The 17963-nt window shown below is 39.1% G+C and overlaps 1 long non-coding RNA gene and 1 pseudogene across 1 annotated transcript in view; both read left to right on the forward strand.

Annotated features, from left to right (window-relative positions):
• LOC148129296 (uncharacterized) overlaps window positions 1-17963 on the forward strand; it is a 189073-nt gene that overhangs the window by 103009 nt on the left and 68101 nt on the right. The gene's annotated exons all lie outside the window — the stretch shown is intronic.
• On the forward strand, window positions 332-14726 carry LOC148129298 (vomeronasal type-2 receptor 26-like; annotated as a pseudogene).

The raw sequence follows: 17963 nt of genomic DNA on the forward strand, positions 1-17963 counted from the left end.
CTCATTTGATGGCCCAAGAATGCACACGGAGACTCCAGGGAGGCTTATGCCTATATTGTGGGGGGCCTGGACATTTTGCGAATTCCTGTTCTGTTCAACGGTGGGGGGCACGCAGGCCTGTGCCCAAATCTAGACTTGATCAGTCGGGGAAACAAGGTTGGTCCGGCCTCAGGAATACGGCCAGACATGTATCAACCAACCACCTGAAGTAGTGGAGGTGGAATCTGGACCCCCTCACCATTTACTTCTAGATACTCGGGTTTTCTTGCCGTCCCGGTCGGAGGGGATTCCTGCAGTTGCATTGGTGGACTTGGGGGCTACGACCAGTTTCATGGACCAGGCCTTTGCAACTCATTTTGACGTCCCCTTGGTTGCGGTGGAGCCTCCAATCAAGGTGGAAATGATTGATGGGCGGGAACTTCGTGCTGGGCCCATTCGTTTTGCTACCCAGCCGTTATGCCTGGTTATTGGGGACCATGAGGAGGTGATGAGACACGACCACGAACCAGAAGCCGTACCGCAGCTGCATCACTACCGGCTTCAAACCTCTCCGACCCATACATGAAGCAAACTGATGCCCAACATGAAGATGTGGCACGACCACAAACGCGAAGCCAAACAACAGGATCACAGCTCACCAGCTCAAATCCCCTGACAACTAAGACTAACCTGAACACAGCCAAGCCCCCACCTGAACAGAACACACCCCCAGCCAATCAGAACACAGCCAACCCCCCAACCAATCAGATCACAGCGAAGCCCCCACCCAGTCAAGCCGCACTCCCACTGGCAGTTAAAAGAAAAAACAGCTGCAAGCTCACATTACTCCAAGAAGCACAACGCTGAAGACACAAGCCTGAAGATGACGAATGAGATTTTATCAAAACGTCGCCAAAATACTTCCAATTTTACACAGGAGAAAACCCGAATAACCAAATATCCATATACATATAAGTATATGGTGGGCTACAAATATTTTAACAACCAATTCTCTGCCCTAATGACTAGGCTGAGTGGGTGTGGCTGAGTAGGTGTGACTGGGTGGGTGTGGCCAACTCAACATCGCTCATGTCAAGGGGCACTTCACTCAGCCCCTCACCTACCCACAACAACAAAGAGAACAAAGAGAGAAGCAACGTAAAACTGAGGAGAAACTTCCTGACAGTGAGAACAATTAACCAGTGGAACTGCTTGTGTTCAGAAGTTCTGGGTGCTCCAATCTCTCAAATGGTAAAGGGTCCCTTCTAATATTATTCTGATTTGGCATCCTCAGTTTTCCTGCCTGAGCAAAGGGTTAGACTAGAAGACCCCCAAAGTTCTGTTATTCTTTTATTCCTGAGCTAAGACCCTCACTGGGACCCTAACTCTTTTGCTCCCTCTAGACATTCCTTTTAATAAGATTTTTAGAAACCTGCAGTTGAAAGTTCTTCATGTCTCCTTACCCTGAAGACCCAATTTAATTTGGAATTTAATCCCAAACTGATTACCCTTTCAGCATTTCTCTTGGCACTTCTCCAAAATGCACCCCCAAGAAGCCACATATCTCCCTCCCTCCCTCTTCCTCCCTCCCTCCCTCCCTCCCTCCTCTCTCTCTCTCTCTCTCTCATACACACACACACACACACACACACACACACACACACACACACACACACACAAAGGTTGGATTGGGTATCTCTCCTCACCCTCCCTTCCTCCCTCCCTGCTTTAGGCTTAGAAAGTCTGCCAGGGCTGTCTCATTTGGCAATGCTTAAGGGGAATTAGGGACTACAGACAGTTGATATTCTCAACTCTGCTACAAGTGAGGCTATCAGAAAGTCTTTTGGGCAGGCACGCACAGCCTCTCAGCACTAATAAGAGATGAAGCTCTACTGCCCAGGGGAGGAAAAGCCTCTCATTTTGTTCAAACCATCTGCTGCCATCTGCAAACCATAAGTGGATATGGATTTATGGGTGGTGTGGGCAGGTCCATCCAAGGCACAGAAGTTCTGCCGCTAGCCCGGCATCCCACTTGAACCATGTTTTTTTCCCCACACGGGGGCTACTGTAATGGGAAGCATACCTCTGCCTGCATAACTAGAGGGAGACTCTCCACTCCACAATGGTGTTGACACAATGGTGTCAACTCGTAAAGCTTGCTCTTGAGTTGCCATAAGAAGAAGAGGGGGGTGATCTGATGGGAGCAGTTTGGTTGCTATGAACAGAAGCAACAGAAGCCAATGCAATAAAAAGAGAAAGTATTTGAAAATTGTGATGCTCTTTCAACCATGACACTCTTTTCAAACCATCATGTGGCTTATGCTGATTTTCATATACTGAGTTACACATGAGTTTAATGGAACTTGATCTCATGGACTGCACTAATTGTGCTGAGTGGAAAAAAGACACAGAACACAGACCAAGCACTAACAGCAGCATAGTAAACACCATCTTACAGCATTGTTGGACTTAATTATTGAGTGGGTGTGGCTAGTGGAGTGTGACTGGGTGGAATGGGCCAACTCAACATCGCTCATGTCAAGGGGCACTTCACCCCAGCCCCTCACCTACCCACAACAACAAAGAGAACAAAGAGAAGCAACGAAAAATTGAGGAGAAATTTCCTGACGGTAGAGAACAATTAACCAGTGGAACTGCTTGTGTTCAAAAGTTCTGGGTGCTCCAATCTCTGGGATGCGTAAAAGGGTTCCCTTCTAGTATTATTTTGATTTGGCATCCTCAGTTTTCCTGCCTGAGCAAAGGGTTAGAGTAAGAAGACCTCCAAAGTTCTGTTATTCTTTTTTATTCACAAATAGCTAAGACCCTCACTGGGACCCTAACTCTTTTGCTTTGGACTAATGTTAAAGAGCTCCCTCTAGACATTCCTTTTAATAAGATTTTTAGAAACCTGCAGTTAGAAGTTCTTCATGTCTCCTTACCCTGAAGACCCCAATTTAATTTGGAATTTAATCCCAAACTGATTGCCCTTTCAGCATTTCTCTTGGCACTTCTCCAAAATGCCCCAAGAAGCCACATATCTCTCTCTCCCTCTCCCTCCCTCCTCCCACCTCCCTCCCCTCCCTCTCCTCCCTCTCTCTCTCTCTTTTTTCTCTCTCTCACACACACACACACACACATACACACAGGTTGGATTGGATGTCTCTCCTCACCCTCCCTTCCTCCTTCCCTGGTTTAGGCTTAGAAAGTCTGCCAGTGCTGCTGCTCTCATTGGCAATGCTTAAGGGGAATTAGGGACTAGAGACAGTTGATATTCTCATCTCTGCTACAAGTGAGGCTGTCAGAAAGTCTTTTGGCAGGCACGCTCAGCCTCTCAGCACTAATAAGAGATGCAGCTCCCTATTGCCCAGGAGGAAAAAGCCTCTCATTTTGCTGCTATCTGCAAACCATAACTGGATATGGACTTAAGGGTGGTGTGGTGGCGGGTCCATTCAAGGCACAAGTTCTGCGCTTAGCCCGGCATCCGCCTTGAGCCATGTTTTTCCCCACAGGGGGAGCTACTGTAATGGGAAGCATACCTCTGCCTGCATAACTAGAGGAGACTCTCACTCCACAATGGTGTCCAACTCGTAAAGCTTGCTCTCAAGTTGCCATAAGAAGAAGAGGGGGTGATCTGGTGAGAGCAGTTTGGTTGCGCTATGAACAGAAGCACATTCCACACATACTTACTTTTCTGCCAGATTGTGTCTCAGTTATGAGAGCCAGCTGAAGAGGCATGTTTTCTACACCGGTGAAAGTGCTCCATTGGAGAATGTGATTTATGGCATAACCCTTGGAGGAGCAGTGGGAAAGGGTCATAGGTGGGCAGTAAATTTACATAGGCAGAGCCAACTGCACTTAAGAAAAGTGCTGACATGTTCCTCCTAATAAATAATTGGATATCTTTTGAAACTTCGCTCAAGGCTAATGAATTGATTAGGGCATCCATGAACCCTGACAAATGGTTTGAAAGCGGCTCCTCTGCCACCTCCCCATTTCCCCACTGCCTTCCCCAACACCTCCTCCCATTGCAAATGCAGCATGCCTGGAACACAATAAACCCCATCCACTCACCTCCTGCTGGCAGGCTAGCTAATGGGAGGGTGAGAATTGATATATGGAGAAGCCAGAGGGCATCTGCAATCCTATATTTTCTGTATTATATCTATCTATATAAAAATTTAATGTGGAAATACCCTATGCATATGAGTTATTTCAAATATAAGAATACAGCAATCAGGAATATAATTTGCTATTGGCATGAAATAATAGGAATAGGGTATTTGGGCAAAAATATTATTGTGTTTTTCAAATTCAGATTTTAAGCCAATGCAATAAAAGAGAAAGTATTTGAAAATTGTGATGCTCTTTCAACCATGACACTCTTTTCAAACCACTCATGTGGCTTATGCTGATTTTCATATACTGAGTTACACATGAGTTTAATGGAACTTGATCTCATGGACTGCACTAATTGTGCTGAGTGGAAAAAAGACACAGATAACAGCAGCATAGTAAACACCATCTTACAGCATTGTTGGACTTAATTATTATCTTAATAGAAATTTGTCAAGTCCTTTCCCCAGCTCCCCATACTCTCTGTGGGTATATAAGATTCTATGAAAATTAAAGTATGTTTATTTAAATAACCCCTGTGACAGATATGAGGATGTTGTGCTCCATCAGCTCAGTAGAAAAATGTGCATTCTCTACTGTCCTGGTTTACAGCTGATACTTACTTCCAAAATTTCAAGCTATTCTGTCACCTATACGGAAAATGGAAAATTGTTTTTGGAAAGGAAATAAATCATTTGCAATTGCAATGTTTTGGGTATTCATATTACATTTGCTTCCTGGGAATGTCTGCCACATTTGTTTTGCAAAATGCCGTAGCAATGACCCAAGCATTATTCTTCACAAATATTATCAACCAGGAGAACCCCTTATTGGTGCTATAGTTTCGCAGTATATAGTTGTTTTTGAAGAGGCCAAATTCACAAGGCATCCCTTTCATGATTTGATCTCTGAATTCATGTAAGGAACTGAAATTTGAAAGCCATAGAATGATTCTATTTTAATAAAAATTAGAAAGCATAGTACTAGTTGTTGAATTTTCCACAACATAAATATATTTGTATCTATGTCATCTATATCTATATTTAAGAAGGAAGGAAGGAAGGAAGGAAGGAAGGAAGGAAGGAAGGAAGGAAGGAAGACAGACCATAGTGATTTGTTTCCTATCTGCATTATACATTGTTTGTAATCTAAAGATTTCCAAAGAGTTTTGGTACCTGTGAGAATTATGAGTAGTTTCTACTTTTTAATAATTTCCAATCAAATAGAAATAGAAAGAGTGCAGTCTTTCTCCTGTTTTATTTGTGGGTGTAAGAGAAAGGGTAAAGTGAGAGGAAGATGGAAAAAGAGAAGGAGAAAAGTATGCATATATTATAGTTTGTGTGGGGTAAATTTATTACTGCTAACATTCAAATAATACTGTCATTGTGCTGGGTAAAGGTACAAAATCACTCTTCCTTGACATCCTTCTTAGTTCAGTATGACATTAGCAGACACGTCTTGTATGGAATGCAACTGATCTTTTCTCTGAATCAACTTGACAGTATATATTTCTGATTTTTTTATTTTCACTTTAGTTCAGTGACTCAGGCTTACCAACACGTGGTAGCCTTGGTGTTTGCTGTAAAGGAGATTAATGAAAATGCCCAGATCTTAACCAATGACACCCTAGGCTTCAAGATCTATAACACTTATTATAATGCAAAATATACTTATGCAGCCACAATGGAACTGCTCTCTACTCCAAGTAGATTCATCCTTAACTATAAATGTGACCTCCAGAATCATCTGATAGCTGTTATTGGGGGACCAAACTCTGAGGAATTCCTCAACCTAGCAAACTTCTTGACCATCTACAAAATTCCACAGGTAACTGACTTCCATTAGCGTTTCATAATCTTTCTTTTTTATTTGAGATCATCAGATAAAGTACACCGTATTGGATAAAAATAGTACATTGTATGGGATAATAGGGTCCTATATAAGCAGAAATTGAACATAAAATGGTTTTATGAGACAGTACAGAAGAGACACATTTTTCCTCCTGATTTTCTTCATATCTTTTAGCTTGGATATACCTCTGTTCCAGAGATGAAGATCCAAGATAATATCTTCCACTGGATGTTCCCAAATACAATTCATCAGTACAGGGGAATTCTCCAACTTCTATTGCATTTTGGATGGACATGGATTGGAGTGTTATATATTGAAATTGGCAAACTGTCACAAATATTTCTACAAAATGTGCTTCCCATGTTTTCCAAAAGTGGTATCTGCTTTGATTTCATAAGAAAACTGTCTGATGGCTATCTTACTGACATTGATAAACTAGCAGAAGGGATTCATACAACATTACTTTTTCTCTTTACCCGCGTGTCTAATGCAGTGATTGTTCAAGGTGAATTTCAAAGTATAGTATCCTTAAGGAATTTCCTCAAAATAGCTGAATTTGTAGAAATGCCAGTATATTCAAAAGTCTGGGTTATGACATCAGATGCTGATTACATATCTGTTCCCCTTCAAAGAAGTTGGGACTTAAATTTCCTTCATGGATCTTTATCCTTGGCAATTAATTTCAAGGATGTCTCTGGCTTCCATCAGTTTCTTCAAGCAAGGAATCCTGCTTCAGAAAAAGAAGATGGCTTCCTAAGAGAAACCTGGCAACAAGTATTTAATTGCTTCCTCCCTGGTTTTACCAGTGTCAGTATGAGTGAGGACATTTGCACTGGAAAAGAGAAGGTAGGTTTTGTCCCTATGTCTGTGCTTGAGATGAGGATGACTGCTCACAGTTACAGTGTCTACATGGCTGCATACTCCATTGCATATGCTTTTCATGCCCATGCCAGTGGACAACCGAAGGTCATATGCAAATCATTGGAGACAGAACGTTCATCGACAATTATGGAAGGTAACTTTTTCACTAAACTAGTAAAGTTGTTTGTAGCATCCTTTCCTTGCAATCATAGAACCAAAGAGTTGGAAATGACCTTAAAGGTCCTTTCATCCATTTCCTGCCAATTTCCTAATTTGTTTTTGTTTTTATTTTCATAGAATTATGGAATGAGATGGGTGCCATATAAACTTTAAATTAACAAAGAAACAGACTCTGGTAAAGGTAAAGGTTCCTCTCGCACATATGTGTTTGTAGTTTCCTGCTCTAGGGGAAGGTGCTCATCTCTGTTACAAAGCTGAGGAGCCAGCGTTGTCCTAAGATGTCTCCATGGTCTTGTGACCAGCATGACTAATGCTGATGGCGCTGAAAGTTACCTTCCCATCAAAGTGTTCCCTATTTTTCTACTTTCATTTTTACATGCTTTCAAACTTCTAGGTTTGCAGAAGCTGGGACAAGTAACTGGAGCTCACTCCATTATGCAGTGCTAGGGATTTGAACCACCAAACTGCCAACCTTTTTGATCAACAAGCTCAGCGTCTTAGCCACTGAACCACCACGTCCCCTAAACAGACTCTATTTAGTATCAGGTATTCTCTACAACTTTTATGTAAAATCCTTGGAGTAAGGAGATATAAAGCTCTTGCCTCATTTCATTATTTATGCTGGTTTGTTTTTTAACTTCTCTTCTCTGGCTTGTTTTATGTTTTATAATGGAGTAAGGGACAAACGCCAGATTCATTTGCCATGAATCAGTTGTGGGATTGATTATTGATTGGGCTGATTGATCTGTGAGTGCTTGCCAATCTTCTAAAATTTATTCTGAAAGATTAAATCATATGGAATGAGTATACACTATTTGTTTTAATCTCTACACCACATTTTATTGCTTTCCATTTACCTGTTAAGTAGTTAAATGCTCTGAATCCTTTTGGTGGACTCCTTTTTGGGTAGATGAGAAGATTTTTATACTACTTTCAGGTAGAGTTGAAATGTTTATTATTGCATTTTCTTATCTAGGATTAGACTAACCCAACATATTTCCATGATATGATGATAGAATTTTGTTGAATGGTTATGCTACATCTTAAGATCAAGATAAAATGCTTTTTGATTTGAGCTTTATCCCTGTTGATTTCATATTCATATCCATATCGGCAACAATATGTAATTTCTTATTGCCTTTTGGGGGGAATCATTTTAATCTTCCCAATCTACACACTGCCATGAAAGTATCCAATGATCTTCTCCACAACTACAAAGCACATGTAGCATTTTCAAGATTCTCAGCTAGGTCCTGCTCTAGAGCCTAGGTTGAAACAGTTGGTGTCTATATTTCTTCTTGCTTATTTATGTTTTATCAGTTACATTAGACAAGGTTTGTTATGCTCTCTTGAGGTTATGTACGGATGTATGCAATTGATTTTTTTAATGGCCGTAGCCACAGATTCTTAGTAGAAGGTCAGAGATGGTTTGAAATTTGTTCTCTTGCAGGTTGTTGGTTTTTTTTTCAGCTTCCCCATCTAAGATACATGTCTTGCTTGCTTAACTTTGTCCTATGCAAATAATAATATCTGGTCCCACTTTACCTTCAAGGGAGATTTGCCGCCACCTGATGAGATGAAATATTAAGTTGGATAAATATAAAATCTTAACTATTACTTAACATAACAGACAATTATAAGAGGAGAACCTTGTTATCTTTGGTGGCCAAAATAAGAAGGAATGTAAAAGGATCATTTCCAACCAATATATTTTATTTAAATAGGTTTAAAAGCTATTACATAGGCTTTTATGTTTTATTAAAAGATATAAGCTGACAAAATTGCCAAAGTCTTTTTTTAAATGGTGGTCAGAACAAGAGTTATCACACCCTCATTTTTTGCTAATCATATTAGTGATAGGATGGGATGAGAATTTCATTGAAGAATAAGCCTTTTAAACATTGGGTAGCATATATCTGATATAACCTGAGAGTAAAGTATAACATATTTTTAAAAGTAGCAAAATAAATGGTCGGGGACCTCAATTCCCTATTTCCTACCTTTTTCAGTACTTGTATTATGTTAACAGCTACTATCCTTCTCTCTCTCTCTCTCTCTCTGCCTGTGTGTATGTATGTGTTTGTGTCTCTCTGTCTCTGCCTCTCTCTTTGTGTGTGTCCATCTCTGTCTCTCTTTGGCTCTCTCGCTCTCTCTCTGACTGTCTCTCTCTGACTGTATCTCTCTGTGTGTCCATCTCTCTGTCTCTATCTCTCTCTGTCTCTCTCTCTCTCTGTGTGTGTGTGTGTGTGTTTGTCTCTCTCTCTCTCTCTCTCTCTCTCTCCATCTCTCTGTCTCTCTCTCTCCATTTATATGCCCCCTTTTTCACTTACATAATAAGGAAAATCACAATGAGCTCTGATGTCATTGTATCAATAAGCTTACAAAACCTGTCTCCATATACGCAGGGATGAATATGTGTAGTTTATGAATAGCATTAAAACTGCAATAAAAAGGATTAAAAGGTGCTTCTCTTACTCTCATTTACATGTATCACTTTCTTAGATATGTTTCATTCAATGACAGCAGTGGAAGAACTATTTCTTTTGACCAAAATGGAGAGTTAGTAGGAGGGTTTGATATCATCAACTGGATCACATTCTCAAATCAGTCTTTTCTTAGAATCAAAATTGGAAAGCTAGACCCACAAGCACCCTTAGACCAAAGATTGACTATTTCCGAAAAGGACATTGTCTGGCCAACCTAGTTCAAAAAGGTAGGATCCAAATTGTTTCAATATCTCTTTATTTTCTTATTTAAAATTCAGTGGGCTTCAATGCTCAACTTAGAAAATTGAATATTTTTAATAAACAAAACTATCATAGTTTCTATATCTGTCAATTATAATTGTTTTGCCAAATATTATTCTGATTTTTTTTTACCTTGCTCCTTCAATTGAACAATATTTCATGCAAGTAATTTTGTCACTGACTAGCAGAAGAACTCTGATGGCAACAATGATTGTATTGTGAAGCTGTCAACTTTTATTTGCCTACCAAGGTAGAACACAAATGGATCTCTCTTCTCTTTGCTTACTGTTGTCTCTCATTCAGCAATTTAGCAAACTCCCCAAAAATAATTTGAGCTATATTTCTTTCCAATAATAGCATAAGTTATGGAAAATTCACCAAGATTATCTACAAACTCTTTCAATATGATTGAGGATTGTAGAAGATTAATTCATTAATGGAATAATTCTTCTCCCTAAGATGTATTTTTCTAATGTCCTCATTCTCAGTGACACAGGAAGGAAGGTGGGTTTTTCTTTTATCAATTTCCAGTCTCTCTGCAAAAATGTAGATTAAATCCACAGAGGACAATGAGGAGTATTAGGTCTGCCTTATTCTAGTCTGTTCCTTTAGACAAAAAAATGGGAATATTTTTCAGTTAGTAAAAGGCATGCCTGAGCTTTTTCTGATTTTTGCATATTTAATCCAATGCTTCTTCTGTTTGTGGACAGGAACAGCCCATTTCTTTGTGTAATAAGAAATGCCATCCAGGTTATAGACAAAGCCCAAAAGAAGGAGAGCCCTTTTGCTGCTATAATTGTACTCCATGTTCAGAAGGGAAGATTTCCAACCAGACAGGTAAAAAGCCTTATCAGAATATGGGTTATATTTCAACATTTGGATATTACAATCTATCTTTAGGATAGCATATAAAGACCTCCTTCCATTTATTTAAAAAAATAGAAATTGACATCCTTTCCTATAACTATCATTATTTGGATAGCTCCCAAACACAACAGAGTATTTATAGTCATCCAAATTGTGATCTTTAGGAAGTGTCCCCAAAATATGTGACTATGAGTGAAAAATTAGACAAATTAGACCCATATTGCTTCCTGGTGACATCTGGTTGTAAATAAAGGTTCACCTTTCTTTAATACTGTCTCAGAAATTAGCAACAAACTGGAAATGAAGTTTCAGTCTTCAAAATCTCCCTTTGTATCATTTAATCTCTGGAATTGTTGAATTTATCACTTGAATGCCCTATTTAAAAAGAAATGCACTCTGATTGGTACTACTTATATTCTTAGGCATTCATGGGTGCTTGGGTATGATTTGAATTAAACTTCTACCACTTTTAAATTGTGAATCTAATTTTGAATTATCCACACATAAAATCGCACAGATTATCAAAAAAATGGCATGAAAAGGGAGCAACAATTGTGTATTGGAAGTTCCAAAATAACACCATTTGCCTTCAAGCAACAACTGATGGAATTATAAAACAGAAAAGAATGAAGAAGATAAAGTGCCCTGGGATTTTACAATTCAAACAGGCAAGCACTTGCCACAAAACACCTCAGATTTAACAACTGTTAGTAAAAACATACAAAGAAGTCTGAATAGTGGACATGGCAATACTTGGAGACAGCAGAAGAGAAAGACCTGGAGAATATAACACAATGACCTGCAAATAGAAATAGAACTTGTGTAGCAAAAGAAAATGTATTACCAATAGTTATAGATGCCTTGGGTGCAATCCCAAAACACCTGGAGCATCACTTGAAGACTATAGACATTGACAAAATCCCCATTGGTCAATTGCAAAAGGCAGCTCTACTCAAAATAGCTTACATCCTGCAAACATCCACATTTGCCTCAACCCAGGGCCTTGGTAAGGACTTGATAGGTAGACAAAATGCTAAATCCAGTCTGAACATCTGGCTGACTATGCGATGATAGATGATGATGATGATGATGATGATGATGATGATGATGATGATGATGATGATGATGAAAAAAAGTCTGGATAGTGGACAGGGCAGTACCTGGAGACAGAAGAATTTAAAAGAAAGAACTGAAACAAAATACAAAGATGTACAAATAGAAATAGAATAACTGTAGTAAAGGCAAGCAAGGATACTATCAATAGTAACATGTGCCTTTGGTACAATAGCAAAACAACTGAATCACCACTTGGATACCATTACCATTGACACATTCACCATCAGTCAATTGCAAAAGGAGGCTTTACCGGCAACACCTTCCATCCTGTGACAATATCTGTAAGACCATCAAATATCTTACATCTGCCTATTGCAGGTTTTTAAGAAGGACTTGATAGATAAAAATGCCAAATATAGTCTAAATATCTGGCTGACTGGTGATTACTAATAACAGCAATAATAGCAGCAGCAGCAACAACAATAATAATAACAACTACAACAACCCCCAGTAAGACACTACCTTGATGTGGTTGTGGGGCTTGTGTGCTCTGAGGAAGATGAGAGCTATGGCAGAGGTTCAACCATCATCAGAGGAGTCAGACAAAGAGAGCCTCTCCCATAAAAATATATATGGTGAAATGTAAATTTCAGAAAGCCATACTGGCTGGGATGCCACTGGATTAACAAGGACCATGCTAGATATTGGAGTTCCTGGATATCTGGTGAAAAATGGGACTCAGGACTGTTTGCTCAGCAACCAGGACCAGCAGCTGCAGAACTACTGGAAGAAAAGGTGTTTACCCATAACAAATATACAGTGATTGAAAACAAAAAAATAAGAGCAAGCCCAACAAAAAGAGGATATTTGAAATGAATGCACATGTTCTAGAAAGAACAACACCCAGAATCAGAAATAAAAGAACAGAGGCTAGCAGATCAATATTATGTCAATTCATAATACTAAATAAAGTATTCAAAGAAACTTGGAAGAACTGCCAAAGTTCACCCAGAGCAAAGAAACCTAGGCCTTGCCAGAAGTAATTCAGAATATAGAGGCAAACCAGGGAAAATTGTAGTAGAAGAATCCAACAGAGACATACAATTGTTTTCATTTAGAAACTAGGCACCCACTCCTCTCTCACAAAAAGATTACAAAACCCCATAACAAAAGAAGTAAAAGAACTGAAACAAAGAATAACTGAGCATCTAGAACAGCACAAAAACAACAGAATAAGGCTGCCTGCATTGAAGCTTTTTTTCTAAAGAAACAGCTAGCACAAGCAAATACTACAATATCAAGCATAAGCACCAAGTCATCGAATGAAACAAATCAAATAATGTACAGCACAGCTGCAGTTGTAACTGAATACCTGGGATACAAAATCAACAGAGAAGAAAAAAAATCTAAACAGTGCACCACAAAAATAAAACATGGGATTGGAAAATAAGATTAACAAATTGAGATCATATACAAGCAAGTTCAAATAGATGAAAGAAAAGAATCTGAAGTACAAGACCAAAGAATACCTAATCAAGAATCACTTAGAATACCTAATCACTTAGAAACAAAAAGTTCAAGGAAGCATTGAAAATAATAAAGCAGCAAATAACACCAATAGCCAAAAAGATTAGCAGATACGAAGCTTAAATTGCAAATTATAGGCAGAACCTCCAATTTCAATCCAATCAAAAAATTCTATCAATCCATCAATGGAGAACCTCCAGTGAATCAGTCATTACCTGATAAGGAAGAAACAGTGCAGTTCTGCGCACAGATACGGGTTAACCCAAACAAATACAACAAGAATGCAGCTTGGTTAAAAGGCCATAAAAAGTGATCACATGACGTCAGGACATAGCAACTGTCACAAATATGAAACAGTTGCCAAGCCTCTGAATTTTGATCACCTGGCCACGGGGATGATGCAATGGTCATAGGTGTGAAAAAGAGTCATAAGTCACTTTTTTCAGGGTCGTTGCAACTTCAAACAGTCACTAAATGAACTAAATGTAAGTCAAGGACTATCGGTATCTGTCATAATGTATTAAAACAAAGAAGAGAGAAAAAATGGATATGCAATTCAAAGAGCTTTTTTGTATTCTTAATGGGGGAGAATATACAGACATGTCAGAATAATCATGATTTAACTTACACTTTTGCTTTTCAGATATGGGCGATTGCTTTCAGTGTCCAGATGATCATTACCCAAATAAAGATCGTGAGTCATGCCTTCCTAAACCCATCAGTTACCTATCTTATGAAGGCAATTTGGGGGCCACAGTGGCCACAGTGGCCCTTGTGCTCTCCTTCACCACAATCTGCATCCTAGGAATTTTCCTGAAGTACCACAACACTCCCATTGTTAAAGCCAACAATCGCAACCTCTCCTACATCCTCCTCATCTCCCTTCTCCTCTCCTTCCTTTGTTCCCTACTTTTCATTGGCCGACCCATGAAGGTAACCTGTCTCCTTCAACAAATTGCCTTTCGCATCATCTTCTCAGTGGCGGTTTCTTGTATGTTGGCCAAAACAATCACAGTGGTTCTTGCATTTATGGTCACCAAGCCAGGATCAAAGATGAGGATGTGGGTTGGAAAATGATTAGCCCTTTCTGTTGTTTTCTCCTGTTCTCTTGTACAAACACTTCTTTGTGTTGTCTGGCTTTCCACCTCTCCCCCCTTCCCAAACATTGACATGAATTCTCTTAGGACTGAAATCATTCTGGAATGTAATGAGGGCACTGTTTTGATGCTTTGTTGCATGTTGAGCTTCATGGGTCTTTTGGCTATTGTCAGTTTTGTTGTAGCTTTTCTGGCCAGGAAATTACCAGATACTTTTCAGGAAACCAGATCCATTACTTTCAGCATGCTGATCTTTTGCAGTGTCTGGTTGTCCTTCATCCCTGCCTACATGAGTACCTAAGGCAAATATATGGTGGCCGTGGAGATCTTTGCCATCTTGGCCTCCAGTGGGGGACTATTGGTTTGTATCTTTTTCCCAAAATGCTATATCATCGTGTTGAGGCCTGATTTTAATAGAAAAGAGCATCTGATAAAAAGAATCCATTAAATGGCATCCTTCATGATTATTTTCTTTTTCACAAAACATGCTAATATTTTCCATAACACCTTGAATACAAATTTAAATTGTAATTGAAGGCAGTTAAAATATGATAAACATATTAATTCTATTTGCATTTCAGAGATCCTAGGATTATGTATCTTCTGTCTGTTAATCAAGTTAACTATTGCAATTTATTTATTTTTATTTATTTATTTTTCTCAATCCTAAAGGGAAATCAGTCAGTTAGAACCTCTGTGAAGGTGAAGTGTTTATCCCTGTCATGTAAAACTCTGTGTTTAATTGTGTGTGTTTATAAGCATTATTATTAGCCTTATTGATTGCTGCAGTTCACTCTAATGTCCTCCTTGCTTCAGATAACCTGGGTGGTGACTGAGCCCATGGGCATGTTGAAAGCCAGCACCTAACCCTCTCCTAGAAGAATGAAATATTGTGGGTGATATTTAAAAAGGCAGAATATTATATTTCCCTAAAAGAGAAATGGAGAAACATGATTTTTTTAGAGGCAGAAAGCAGCCCCCACTTTTTCTTAATAGCCCATAGAAGACGTCAGCACTAAAGAGATAAAGAGCTTATTGAAGGACAAGGACAACTTTGTAGATAGTTCTATTCATCTAAAAAGCTAAAATTGCATGCAGGATGTGCAGAACTCCCTGCAACAAGTCTGAACAAAAGCAGAATGATAGGATTAGCAGCTCACCTAAAATCCAATACAGAACAGAGCCATTAAGCCAGGCATTTAAATTTTAAGGTCAAAATGACTAAAATGTGAGCCATAAGAGCATTTTATTAGAGAGATGGCAGGATTTGCCATGTTTTTACTTGTGTTTTTACCTAATTTAGAATACAAAGCTTTTGTTAATAATTGTCCCTTCAGTGAAACTCTTCTTATTTGACACAAGTATTATCAGTTGTCAGACATCTCATTGTTGGACTGGTTTCTCATATTTACATCATTTCTAATGCAATTTCCTTTCTGAAATATCCTTATCAAGACTTGGTGAATTAATCTATTTAGAGGTTTTTTTTTTAAAGAAAATCATTGAAAGATAATATTCTTATACTGGGATATGGCCTGGATTGGTTTTCAATAGGAAATGATCAGCAGAACCTATTTCTTTTTCCTCAAAAGATCATCTATTCTCCTCTTTCCCTTCTCAACATATCCAATATCATTTACTTCATTATGAAATACCATATTTTTCAGTGTATAAGATGCATTCCCCCCAAAAAAAAAGTGTGTGGAAATGTCTGTGGATCTATTGCTGGAGCCCCACCCATCCACCAGCCCCCACCATTCAGCCTCTGCCTCTGAGCAATTTCGCTCCTTGCAGCAAACATCAAACAGCCTGATCAGCTTCAGCACAGCCTGATTAGCACAATCAACTGATTGTCGGTTGTATCGGCCTCCCCATGATCAGCTGTTTCAGGCTGCAGGGATCACCATTGCATATTGCCACCTCCATGTGCCCCATTTTTTGGTTTCTGGATCCTGTTTTCAGCCTCTGCATGTCCCATTTTCTGCCTCTGCGCACCCCATTTTTCACCTGTTCTGATCCCCACCACCTGGAACAGACCAAAAATGGGGTGTGCAGAGGCCGAAAATAGGGCATACAGAGGCTGAAAACAGGATGCAAAGGTCAAAAATCGGGTGCGCAGAGGCAATCCCTGAAGTCTGAAGCAGCTGATCATCAGAGGCCGATCCAACTGACAATCAGCTGCTTTTGCTAATCAGGCTGTGCTGAAGCTAACCTTGGTTTGCTTCAAGGAGGCAAATTGCTCAGAAGCAGAGGCAGAATTTTTCTTGATTTCCTCCCCAAAAACTAGGCGTGTCTTATACTTTGGAGTATTTTATACTCTGAAAAATATGATAAATATCAATGGCTGAAATTAGACTGGTATTTGGGAAAAATAGACTTTCAGGTTTATTTTTCCTATTATTTTTTTTCTTGGAAAGATTTGAAATTACTAGCATTGAAGAAATACTTAGTGAAGATGGTGGAATGTGTGGAGATGTCTATATTAACTCCTTTGATTAGAGAAAAAATGTACACTTATAGTTGATCAGAAACCCATTATAAACCTTTTTTTAATAAAATATAAATAAATGCACATGATTTCTGGTTTTGATGATTAGGGGAAAAAACCTGGATGGTAGAAAAAGTGAGAGTTTTTTGTAATTGTAGAGTAACTGAATTGAATTAAATTCTTTATTGTCATTGTACATATATACACAATATACATACAATGAAATTCACATAACACCCAGAGACCAGACTCAACATGCACACACACATGTCAATCCCCAAACACCTCCCTACCCACCAAAATTCCCTGCCTCCTAAAAGCACACAAGCATCCACACAACAGAACAAGTAATAATGTCCAACAGCTCACAGATGGTGGTCCTTAAGTTCATTGTTAAGTACAATTATAGCTCTGGGATAAAACTATTCAGAAAACATGTGGTCTGAGTTTTAATTGTTCTGTATTTTCTGCCAGAAGCAACAGTTCATAAAGATTGTAAGCAGGATGGGAAGAGTCTCTGAGAATATCGTGCAACTTCTTTAAGCAGCGAGATGTGAAGATGTCATCCAGGGATGGTAGCTGGAGCCCAGTGTTATTCTGGGCAGTTTTAATGATTCCCTGTAGAGCTTGTTTGTCTACTACAGAGCTGCTCTCATACCATACAAGAATGCTGTATGTCAGCACACTCTCAATGGTGCTGCAGTAGTAGGACAGAAGTAGATGCTGAGATAGATTTATCTCCCTGAGCATTCTCAGGAAGTACAGCCTCTTCTGTGCCTTCTTTACAAGAATGTTAGCATTTATAGTCCATGAGAGGTCCTCTGAGATATAAGTGCCCAGAAATTTAAAACTACCAACCCTTTCCACCTCCTTGCCATTTATGTGCAATGGTAAATGTACATCTCTCTTCCTCTTGAAATCAATTATAAATTATTTAGTTTTTTTTATGTTAAGAGTAAGCTTATTTTCTTTACACTACAGTGTCAGCCCTTGTACTTCCTTTCTATAAGCAGACTCATTGTTCTTATTAATGAGCCCAACCACTGTTGTGTCATCCACAAATTTAATAATTGTGTTGGTGTTATACAATGTCATGTTGTACAAAGAATAAAGGGAGGGGCTTAGCACACAACCCTGGGGGGCTCCTGTGCTTAGTATCAGAGTAGAAGAATGGTGAGATCCCATCCTTACTGACTG

This window comes from Notechis scutatus, chromosome Z (assembly GCF_049901735.1).
Source record: "Notechis scutatus isolate UNSWTSFEM ecotype Mainland chromosome Z, rNotScu1.2, whole genome shotgun sequence".
In the NCBI taxonomy this organism is placed as follows: Eukaryota; Metazoa; Chordata; class Lepidosauria; order Squamata; family Elapidae; genus Notechis; species Notechis scutatus.